Below are 12,798 nucleotides of genomic sequence, written 5' to 3'. Positions count from 1 at the left end.
CCCCGAGCTAACCTGACAACACTAAAGAAATGGAAAGGAGGGGATAAGCTTTATAGCTTAGTAAGTCCGTACAAAAATAATAATAAGCAATTTATTAACGTGCTTTTTCCAAATTCTTACAACATATTCTCATGGTAACTGTAATAGCCCAAAATTGGGTCTAGTTGGAACAGAGGTTTCGGGACCACAAAATCTGAGATATAAATAATTATTTTATGATTATTTTGAGGTCTATGATATGATTGCATGATTTTGTGAAAATTTCGTGAAGAAATTCTATGCATAAAGTGCTTAATTCGAAGTTAGGGACTAAATTGAATAAGTTGCAAAACTTGCATTCTAGAAGTTTCGAGTATGAAATTGATTTGAAATATTAATTAGGAGGTCTTAAATAGAAATTTGACCAATTTATAAGTTATGAACAAAAACTGGACATGGATGGAATTTTAAAAAAGTTTAGTAGTAAGGGTATTTTGGTCATTTAGGGGTAAAATGAATTAAAATACAAAATTAAAAGCCAATTTTGCTCATCTTCTTCACCATGGAAGTGTATACCAAGACAGACTCCATGGCTAGGGTTTTCAAGCTTCCCAAGCTCAATTGTAAATCCGTTCTAACCCCGTTTTTCAAGTTCTTTATGTTTTTGGAGTCCCGGTAACTTGATTTAGCTTATGCTAGCAATAATTCAACCTAGGGTTCATATTTGGAAAAATACCCATAGGTAAAATTTGTGTATTCTGGTGTTTTACGATACAATATGAGGTTTTAAATTATGTTAGACAACTTGTGCTACTCGGTTTTAAGTGAAAACGAGCAAAAGGGCTTAATTGGTAAAAATACCTAATAGTCATAAGTATATGTTAGAGTGAGAATTTGATGTTTCCATAGAAGGGAAAAGTGATCATCATGTCATAAAACATAAGAATAAGGGATGAAGTTTAATTCCCGAGCCTAGGGGCAAAAGTGTAAATATGCAAAAGTTTAGGGGCAAAATTGTAATTTTTCCAAAGTTTGAGTTAAGGACTGTTTTGAATAGTACATTAAATAAATAAGTAAAATATGATGTTTTAGATCCCGGAAAATGAGATTTGAACCTAGAATGAGGGAAAAATCGAAAATTGAAAAAGTTGGTAAAATGGCCGTTTTAATATCAAGGTAAGTTCATATGTATAATAAGCATTAATTTATGCATGTTTCAATGTAAAATTGATATATTTACTATGATCTCCGAGGTGTTGAAAGTATGTAAGTTGGTATGATAATAATACAACAATAATGTTTGTAATTTATATTTGAAAGTTAAATTTAGTGAATTAATTGAATTATGTTAAATTAAATGATTATGGTGCCAAGTTTATGAATTGATTTAAAATATGTCTATGGTACATGAAGTGCATTGAATTATCATACATAAATGTGATTTCTATGATTATGGATATTATGGGAAATTGTAAGTTCATATGATTTTTAATAAGACAATGTGTAATTTAATGTTATTGCGTTGATATTAAATGAGATGTAAGTTTATATGTAAGTAATACATCACTATTAGTATTATGATATTTTATAAAAATATTGGAAATATGTTTGTGGATAATTACTTGATTGGTGAAATTGTTGGAAAAGAGAGAGAAATCCCGGTTGAACCTTCGGAAAGATTGGATGATACAGATGGTATGTAGCTAGGTCACATGTATAGTGCTGAGTGCACATCATGTGTACAAGAGAGCTACAAGACATTATGATGTAGCTAGGTCGCATGGGTGATACTATGTGTACTGTGACAGCCTTAAAACGACCCTAGTCGGAATGTGGTTTCGGGACCACAAAACCGAGGCATAAAAATAATTTAATATTTATTTTATTGCCTATAATATGTGTTAACTCATGTGTGACATTTTGATGTTTTAATTTAGAGTTATAAATGTGAATTTCACTAGAAAGGACCTAGTAGAAAACTTTGAAAGTATGATGGGAAATTTGTGATGACTAGTTGATCATGCATGCAAAAATGAGGGTTTGCATGTCAATTTCCCTTTTATTTGCTAATGGCCGCCATGACAAAGAATTATGGGCAAAACATGTCATAAAACATGTTGGATGAATGCTTGATGTTAGAAATAATAAAATAAAGAGCATGGGCAAAGAAAGAAAAAAATGGTCTCATCCATGCCCCCCCTTGCCGTGAATGAGAGAAAGAAAACAAAGAAGACAAAAAAAAGTGTTCATCAATTGTCACTTCTTTTGGCTGAAAACTCTAAGGAAGAAAGGAAACAAGTGTGTCCTTTGGTTCATCCTTGGCCGAATAGAGGAAAGAAAGGAAGGGGAGGAGCTTGAAACAATCGGCTATGGTGATTTGTTAGACTAAGGTATGTTTGATGTTGTCCATGAGATGCATGCATGTTTTAGTTGGTAGCTTGAGTTCTACCTAGTCCATGGTCGAAATCTTGTTAGGTGATGGAAATGACACTCGGCCATGGATGCATCATTCTTGCTTGGTGTTGATGTCATTTACATGCTAAAAATGAAGCTTTGTAATGATGCATGTAAAGGTGGATTGATGATTCTTAAATCTTCTTTTTAGCATTTTTTTTCTTTCGAGTGAGGCATTAAGTTCCTTGTTCAACCGTGACCAAAATCGAAACGGTATGGTGTTGTGGTGTATTCGGCCATGGTATATCCATAAGTGTGATTTATGCATATTGCATGGTAGGTAAGATTTGAGCTTTGGATATATGTTTATATTTGGATATAAGCAACTTTGAGATTCGGCTCTAGCATATATATATATATATAGATATACATGTTTGCACATGATGTATTGGTATGACATATATACCATCTCAAGGTATATATTTGCATATGATGATGTTTCGGTTATGAAATAAATGATTGATGCATATTGAGTTACAATATGGAATGCGTTAGTTAGTAAAATGTATGCTGTTTTTATGTGGTATTAAGTGTATAATTGGCCTCAACATGGACATGCATATTCGGCCACATGAGGGGAATTGGTGTGCATGCATTCGGTTAGAGGCAAGCATATTGATGCCTATTCTTGGCTTAGAAAATTTGGCTAAGGAGAGTACTAACTAATGTGTTGAGTTGATTCATGATTTCGTACATATGTGACTTTAATGTCTAATGAAAATATGTGGGCTAAGTACCTTGAATTCCTCTTCGATGCTCAAATGATTAAATCAATTTATTTGTTAAATTAAGCTCAAGAGCAAAGGGGAGCTAAATCCGATAAAGGGAAGGAAAAAGTAGTCGAATAGCCGTCGAAATCGTTCGACCACGTCCGAGGTAAGTCTTCGAGTAATGACCCTACTTGAATTATATTGAAATGATTTGTCATATTATGGCGATACCGAATGTGCGTAGGGACTAAGTTATAGAGTCAATTGAAATCATGCTCTTTGTGTGTGGCTATTGAGCCGAAATTGGAAAGGTTGGATAAATGTTTTGTGTTTGAGCCTTAGTAACGAGAATGAAATATGGATGTGTCGTGATTATTGATATATGTGTACATGAGCATTTGAATGATACCCGGGCTAAGTCCCGAAGGCATTTATGCTAGTGATTATATCCGGGCTAAGACCCGAAGGCATTCGTGCGAATTGTTATATCCGGGCTAAGACCCGAAGGCATTTGTGCAAGTTACCAAATCCGGGTTAAGACCCGAAGGCAATTGTGCTTGTGGTTATATCCGGCTAAATTCCGAAGAAGCTCGGTTGAAGGTGAGCGTTTTGGTGCTGTAATAAATTCAATTAATACGCTCGAAAAACCCATACGATAAGGTATGTTTACATGTGCATCGGAAAAGTCGATCCGTTTGAAATAGTATTCGTTCAATCGACTAACGAACTTTCGGCTCTTAGATAGGTTGATACCTTGTGTGTATATATTGATGAAGTGTGAAGTAAGTATGATTATGAGAATGTGTATTAATAAAGTGATTCATTTAGCTATGTGAATGTAATACTTTAGTCAAAGCTGATTTCTTTACTTGAGACTTACTAAGCATTAAAATGCTTACCCGTTGCTTTGGCTCTCTTTTTATAGATTTTGCTCGTTAGTTATCGGATTCGGGATCATCGAAGTCAAGTCATCCACACTATCAAAGCCCTTTGGTACTCTTTTAGTTGAACTCTGGATATGGCATGTATAGGACTACCCTTTGCTATTTTTTTTCAAGTACGTTTTGTGATGTATGTGTGTACAGCCATGCGAAAATGGCTCGTAAAAGTGGAGTATGGCATTAGACCATTTGTGTTTATGTATATATATATGGTTTCATGATGTGACTATGGACTGGAATGGAAGTTTTGGGCAATGATCAGCCCTTGGAATGGCTAAATATGATTATATGTGGACCTATGTATGACAAAACTCTAGTTGGTCCATGGAAACCACGAAATAGGTAAGGTTTACCTTGAAAACAGATGCTGACAGTAGCAGTGGTGTGGATTTGAAAAATCACTAAAAAATTGTAGGAATGGAATTAAATAGTGAATAAATTATTTAAATGAACCTTGATGAATCTACTTTCATATGGAAGAAACGAAACGGTCATATGAGTTATATGTTAAGAGATATTAAAGTTCTCGTGAAACAGGGCTAGAACGGTTTCTGGATCCCCTGTTCCGACTTTGGAAATTCATTATAAATTAACCAGAGATAATTAGGAGTCATGCCATATATGTATATATTCCTCTCTGAGTCTAGTTTCTATAGAAACAAACGGCATCAGTATTGAGGCCCTGTACAGGGAGATATCCAATTCGTAATGCGTGAAGGTCAGTGTAGTCGAACCCTGGATTAGGGGAGACTTTAACTAATAAACTGTACTAATTGGCCCAACCAAAAATTCTAGAAAAAAATTATGCTGATGGACTTATGAGTCTAGTTTCAGGGAAAAATTACGAAACTGATTTTCGAGCTTTAAAACTCAAGATATGATTTTTAAGGCAACAGTGACGCAGTAACCAGCTAGTCTGGAAAATTTTTTTTATGGACTGTGTGCACCTTGTGTTCAACTCCGGTAACAGACTCGGGTACGGGGTGTTACATGTACACCATGTAGACAAGAGAGCTACGGGATATATGTAGCTAGGTCGCATGTGTGGTTCCAAGTGAAGGACACCATGTAGACAAGAGAGCTACGAGATAAACTGGCTAGGTCACATGGGTGGTACTAAGTGTTCACCATGTGTACAAGAGAGCCGAACTATATGATGGGTGGAGCTATGTGCTGAAACCACCAAGTATCGAGGATTGATCCGAAGTGTTCAACGGGAGACTCTCTATGTATTGCTTTGTGAGTTTTGTGATGAATAAGTGCAGGAACTTGGTTATGTGAATGATGTGTTCATTAAGTGACCAGGATGTGGTAAGGTTATAAACAAGTAAGTTATACATGAGGATGATTTTATGGTGACCTTGTGATCATGGGCCTATACTTGTGATGTATGAAATGTGGTGAAAATGATTTGTGATATGTATGTTAAAATGAGGTTAATACAAAGAAAGTGTGAAAGAGTGAATTAGCAATAAAACTATTTTGGACAGTAGCACTGACGGGATTTTGAAAAATCACCCAAAATAGTATAAATTGAATCAGAGACTGAATGAGATATCATATTAAATCTTAATGAGTCTATTTTCATATAAAAGAAACATACAAAGCAAAGGAGTTCTATATTTTGAGATATTTATGTTTTTGTGAGACTGATTCAGAATGATTATGTGATCCCCTATTCTGAATTTGGAAAATCACAAAAATTTGGAGAAAAATAATTAGAGGCTCAAAATTATATTTTTAAAATCCATAATGAGTCTATTTTCAGGATAAATCAACAAGAACATTATCCGAGTTCTGTACTGTGAGATAATTATTTTTTAGTGAAGAGAGGTTAGAACTTTCAGAAAGTGAAACAGGGGAAATTTTAATGAATAAACTGTACTAATTGGCTAAACCAAAAATTATGAAAATTTTATGGTGGAAAGATATGTGCATCTAGTTTTAGGGGAAATTTATGGATCTTAATTTGGAGCTCTGTAGCTCGAATTATAAATAATTAAGTGACTATGACTCGTGTGGACAGTTTGATGTGAACATTTATTAGTAAATTGTGAAATCGTACTTACAAGAATGTTATATACATTAAGGATGTGGAATGGAGAGGAGGAGGAGGAAAATAAATATATGTGGAATACATGGAAACTATGGTATATGAAATATTGATATAATGAAATAAATGATATGTGTTTATAAGAAAACAAAAGAGAATGTTATGTATCATGACATGTATATATATATATATATATATATATGACTAGTCTCAATGTAATGCTTGTTAGGTATGGAATTGAATTGAAATATTTCAGGCAAACATGTTATTCTGCGCATCTGAATCATGGTATTTTATAAAGATATGATCTAGCTTTTAATATGAATGCTTGATGATTAAGCTGAAGATATTTGGTAAGATGATAATCTTGGTATAAATGTATAAGTGGTACTATAATAAACAAGGTAAAATGAGTATGAGAGACACATGTATGATGACATACAAATGCTATGTTTGTGGTTTAATTGAGGATGTTTAATCATTAAATGAATACCATGTTATATGCTTTTGATTTTGTATAAGTGTGTAAGAGATCAAGGTTGACCAAAGCTTGGAAAATAGCCTAGGTATATTCCACACAGGCAGAGACACGACCATGTGTCTCAGCCGTGTATGGAACACGACTTTGGGACACGGGCGTGTGGAGCCTTAAAGCATGAAATTTCCAAGATTTTCGTAAGTTCTCGGTTTAGTCCCAAACCCTTTCTAAAGTATGTTTTGGGCTCCGTAGACTCAAATAAGGGACTATGTGTAAGAGAATGAACGCTTTGAAATATGAATAAAATTTTATGGCTCGTATTTTAGTTTAATATTTGTATGTTTGTCTGGTAACACCTCGTACCTTAGCCCAGCCTCGGATACGGGTAAGGGGTGTTACATGTAGTGGTATCAGAGCAGGTTTAGTCGATTCTCAGACTAGCATAGCAAGTGTAAGAGTTTAGTTATACATGCCACAAATATGTGATAGTGTGATGTCTCCCGACACTAATAAGGACTATTTTGTTTAAAATGAAATATTCTCCAACCGAGCTACATCTGGCCATTTGATAGCGATATTGAAGTATTTGAATAAAGTGTAGCTATGATGTGTTAAACTCGGAAAGGTATGAATAAGAATTCGTGATATATGTATATGTGATAATATGTGAGATGAAAGTTTATATAGTGATATATTTATTCATATTTGTTTGGCCTTCATATGCTGTTGCATGCTTGACTAAATTAATTAGTAAATGTGATGATTAAAGTTATTCAAAATTCATAGAATGTATGAGTGAGTGCACTTGTTTGAAATGAGATAATTAGAAATTTTATGTAAGACGGGTATGAATAATAAATTGTTTGAAGTGGATAGTATGATTATAATGACATATGTGGATAATGAAAAAAATGTGTCATATAGATATATGTCAGAATCGAGTTAGAGACTGTACGACCTTACCCCCTTACTGATGAGGTATATATAATGGAAATTCATGAGAATCATGTTGACTATGTTCCTAAGTGTGGAATCAAAGAGTTCAGTGATAAAATAATTACAGATATGACCAGAGTCTGAGAATGGTTGACAAGTGAAGGACAGAGTTAGAGAAATATCAGAGTTTACTGAGTTATCTTGGGATTCAAATTGATGATAGAGTGTTCCTAAAAGTATCGTCTTGAAAACAATTAGTTAGTAATGCTGTAAATTATGAGAAAGATACTAAACCTCACTCTGGTAAGATTTTCGAGGACAAAAATCTCTAAAGGGGGGGAGAGTTGTAATAGCCCAAAATTGGGTCTAGTTGGAACAGAGGTTTCGGGACCACAAAATATAAGATATAAATAATTATTTTATGATAATTTTGAGGTCTATGATATGATTTCAAGATTGTGTGAAAATTTCGTGAAGAAATTCTATGCATAAAGTGCTTAATTCGAAGTTAGGGACTAAATTGAATAAGTTGCAAAACTTGCATTCTAGAAGTTTCTAGTATGAAATTGATTTGAAATATTAATTAGGAGGTCTTAAATAGCAATTTTACCAATTTCTAAGTTATGGACAAAAATTGGACATGGATGGAATTTTTGGAAAGTTTAGTAGTAAGGGTATTTTGGTCATTTAGGGGTAAAATGAATTAAAATACAAAATTAAAAGCCAATTTTGCTCATCTTCTTCACCATGGACGTGTATACCAAGGGAGACTCCATGGATAGGGTTTTCAAGCTTCCTAAGCTCAATTGTAAGTCCGCTCTAACCCCGTTTTTCAAGTTCTTTACGTTTTTCGAGTCCCGGTAACTTGATTTAGCTTATGCTAGCAATAATTCAACCTAGGGTTCATATTTGGAAAAATACCCATAGGTAAAATTTGTGTATTCTGGTGTTTTATGATACAATATGAGGTTTTAAATTATGTTAGACAACTTGTGCTACTCGATTTTAAGTGAAAACGAGCAAAAGGGCTTAATTGGTAAAAATACCTAATAGTCATAAGTATATGTTAGAGTGAGAATTTGATGTTGCCATAGAAGGGAAAAGTGATCATCATGTCATAGAACATAAGAATAAGGGATGAAGTTTAATTCCGAGCCTAGGGCAAAAGTGTAAATATGCAAAAGTTTAGGGCAAAATTGTAATTTTTCCAAAGTTTGAGTTAAGGACTGTTTTGAATAGTACATTAATTAAATAAGTAAGATATGATGTTTTAGATCCCGGAAAACGAGATTCGAACCTAGAATGAGAGAAAAATCGAAAATTGGGAAGTTGGTAAAATGGCCGTTTTAATATCAAGGTAAGTTCATATGTATAATAAGTATTAATTTATGCATGTTTCAATGTAAAATTGATATATTTACTATGATCTCCGAGGTGTTGAAAGTATGTAAGTTGGTATGATAATAATACAACAATAATGTCTGTAATTTATATTTGAAAGTTAAATTTAGTGAATTAATTGAATTATGTTAAATTAAATGATTATGGTGCCAAGTTTATGAATTGATTTAAAAATATGTCTATGGTACATGAAGTGCATTGAATTATCATACATAAATGTGATTTCTATGATTATGGATATTATGGGAAATTGTAAGTTCATATGATTTTTAATAAGACAATGTGTAATTTAATGTTATTGCGTTGATATTAAATGAGATGTAAGTTTATATGTAAGTAATACATCACTATTAGTATTATGATATTTTATAAAAATATTGGAAATATGTTTGTGGATAATTACTTGATTGGTGAAATTGTTGGAAAAGAGAGAGAAATCCCGGTTGAACCTTCGGAAAGATTGGATGATACAGATGGTATGTAGCTAGGTCACATGTATAGTGCTGAGTGCACATCATGTGCACAAGAGAGCTACAAGACATTATGATGTAGCTAGGTCACATGGGTGATACTATGTGTACACCATGTAGACAAGAGAGCTACGGGATATGTGTAGCTAGGTCGCATGCGTGGTTCCAAGTGAAGGACACCATGTAGACAAGAGAGCTACGAGATAAACTGGCTAGGTCACATGGGTGGTACTAAGTGTTCACCATGTGTACAAGAGAGTCGAACTATATGATGGGTGGAGCTATGTGCTGAAACCACCAAGTATTGAGGATTGATCCGAAGTGTTCAACGGGAGACTCTCTATGTATTGCTTTGTGAGTTTTGTGATGAATAAGTGCAGGAACTTGGTTATGTGAATGATGTGTTCAATAAGTGACCAGGATGTGGTAAGGTTATAAACAAGTAAGTTATACATGAGGATGATTTTATGGTGACCTTGTGATCATGGGCCTATACTTGTGATGTATGAAATGTGGTGAAAATGATTTGTGATATGTATGTTAAAATGAGGTTAATACAAAGAAAGTGTGAAAGAGTGAATTAGCAATAAAACTGTTTTGGACAGTAGCAGTGATGTGATTTTGAAAAATCACCAAAAATAGTATAAATTGAATAAGAGACTGAATGAGATATCATGTTAAATCTTAATGAGTCTATTTTCATATAAAAGAAACATACAAAGCAAAGGAGTTCTATATTTTGAGATATTTATGTTTTTGTGAGACTGATTCAGAATGATTACGTGATCCCCTATTCTGACTTTGGAAAATCACAAAAATTTGGAGAAAACTAATTAGAGGCTCAAAATTATATTTTTAAAATCCATAATGAGTCTGTTTTCAAGATAAATCAACAAGAACATTATCCGAGTTCTGTCTTGTGAGATAATTATTTTTAGTGAAGAGAGGTCGAACTGTCAGAAAGTGAAACAGGGGAAATTTTAATGAATAAACTGTACTAATTGGCTAAACCAAAAATTATGAAACTTTTATGGTGGAAAGATATGTGAGTCTAGTTTTACGGGAAATTTACGGATCTTAATTTGGAGCTCTGTAACTCGAATTATAAATAATTTAGTGACTGTGACTCGTGTGGACAGTTTGATGTGAACATTTATTAGTAAATTGTGAAATCGTACTTACAAGAATGCTATATACAGTAAGGATGTGGAATGGAGAGGAGGAGGAGGAAAATAAATATATGTGGAATACATGGAAACTATGGTATATGAAATATTGATATAATGAAATAAATGATATGTGTTTATAAGAAAACAAAAAGAGAATGTTATGTATCATGACATGTATATATATATATATGACTAGTCTCAATGTAATGCTTGTTGGGTATGGAATTGAATTGAAATGTTTCGAGCAAACATGTTATTTTATGATCTGAATCGTGGTATTTTATAAAGATATGATCTAGCTTTAAATATGAATGCTTGATGATTAAGCTGAAGATATTTGGTAAAATGATAATCTTGGTATAAATGTATAAGTGGTACTATAATAAACAAGGTAAAATGGGTATGAGAGACACATGTATGATGACATACAAATGCTATGTTTGCGGTTTAATTGAGGATGTTTAATCATTAAATGAATACCATGTTATATGCTTTTGATTTTGTATAAGTGTGTAAGAGATCAAGGTTGACCAAAGCTTGGAAAATAGCCTAGGTATATTCCACACAGGCAGAGACACGACCATGTGTCTCAGCTGTGTATGGAACACGACTTTGGGACACGGGCGTGTGGAGCCTTAAAGCATGAAATTTCCAAGATTTTCGTAAGTTCTCGGTTTAGTCCCAAACCCTTTCTAAAGTATGTTTTGGGCTCCGTAGACTCAAATAAGGGACTATGTGTAAGAGAATGAACGCTTTGAATAAAATTTTATGGCTCGTATTTTAGTTTAATGTTTGTATGTTTATCTGGTAATGCCTCGTACCTTAGCCCGGCCTCGGATACGGGTAAGGGGTGTTACAGTAACACAATCGAAGTTGCACATAATTCCACTATTTGCACATATTTCAGTCAAGCTGTCTACTCGAGTAATAGTCACTAAATTATTAATATCTTGAGCTACAGAACTCCGAATTAAGATCCAATAATTTTTCTTGAAACTAGACTCACATATCTTTTTACCATAAAAGCTTTAGAATTTTTGGTCCATCCAATAAGTATAGTTTATTCTTTAAATTCTCCTCTATTTAGCTATCTGAAAATTCTGACCCGTCTTCACTAAAAATTAATTATCTCCTCATATGGGATTCAGATGATGTTCCTGTTTGTTTATTCTGAAAATAGACTCATTAAGGATTATAAGAATATAAATTATAACCCATAATTATTCTTTTATAATTTTTAGAGATTTTCCAAAAATTAAGACAGGGGAGCACGAAATCACTCTGACCCTATCTTACAAAATTCAAATATCTCATAATATGAAATTCTTTTACTTACACCGTTTCATCTATGTGAAACTAGACTCAATAACATTTAATTTTATATTTTTTTTCAGTCTATAATTTGATTTCCACAATTTTTGGTGGATTTTCAAAGTCAGACTACTGCTGCTGTCCAAAATTGTTTTGGTGCAATATGATGATAACTATCATAAGTTCATTTTCAACTAATCATGAACTCACTACTTCATGGATTAAATATTCAATTACACAATGTAAGTTAGCATGATATTGCAACAAAATTCGTAATCATAATTCATACATCTTAGCTCACTGAGGTCTCGACATTTCATAGTCTCAATAACCATAAGCTTGGTGTTCATACCTGTACCCTTTCAACACTTTTCACATATTACTCTACTTCTTAACTTAGCATGATATTGCAACAAAATTCGTAATCATAATTCATACATCGTAGCTCACTGAGGTCTCGACATTTCATAGTCTCAATAACCATAAGCTTGGTGTTCATACCTGTACCCTTTCAACACTTTTCACATATTACTCCACTTCTTAACCATAATCTTGAATGGCCCATTGAACCACCCAGAATACTGAAAGACGTTCGGAATCATCATACACCAAATCAAGTCCCAAAGCCATGTCTTAGACATGGTCTTACATGGATCCACATGTCGACGTCATATCCTAGATGTGGTCCTATACAAGGTCTCATGTCAGTGCCGATGCCATGTCCCAGGCATGGTCATATACTAGCACACATATCATTGCCGATGCCATGTACCAGACATGGTCTTACACTAGCACACATATCATCGCCGATTCCATCTCCCAGACATGGTCTTACACTGGCACACATATCATCACCGATACCATGTCCCAAACATGGTCTTACACTGGCTCTCATC

Source organism: Gossypium arboreum, chromosome 13 (assembly GCF_025698485.1).
Source record: "Gossypium arboreum isolate Shixiya-1 chromosome 13, ASM2569848v2, whole genome shotgun sequence".
Classification (NCBI taxonomy): domain Eukaryota; kingdom Viridiplantae; phylum Streptophyta; class Magnoliopsida; order Malvales; family Malvaceae; genus Gossypium; species Gossypium arboreum.
The sequence above is the reverse complement of the archived record's forward strand: the minus strand, read 5'-3'. Positions refer to the sequence as shown.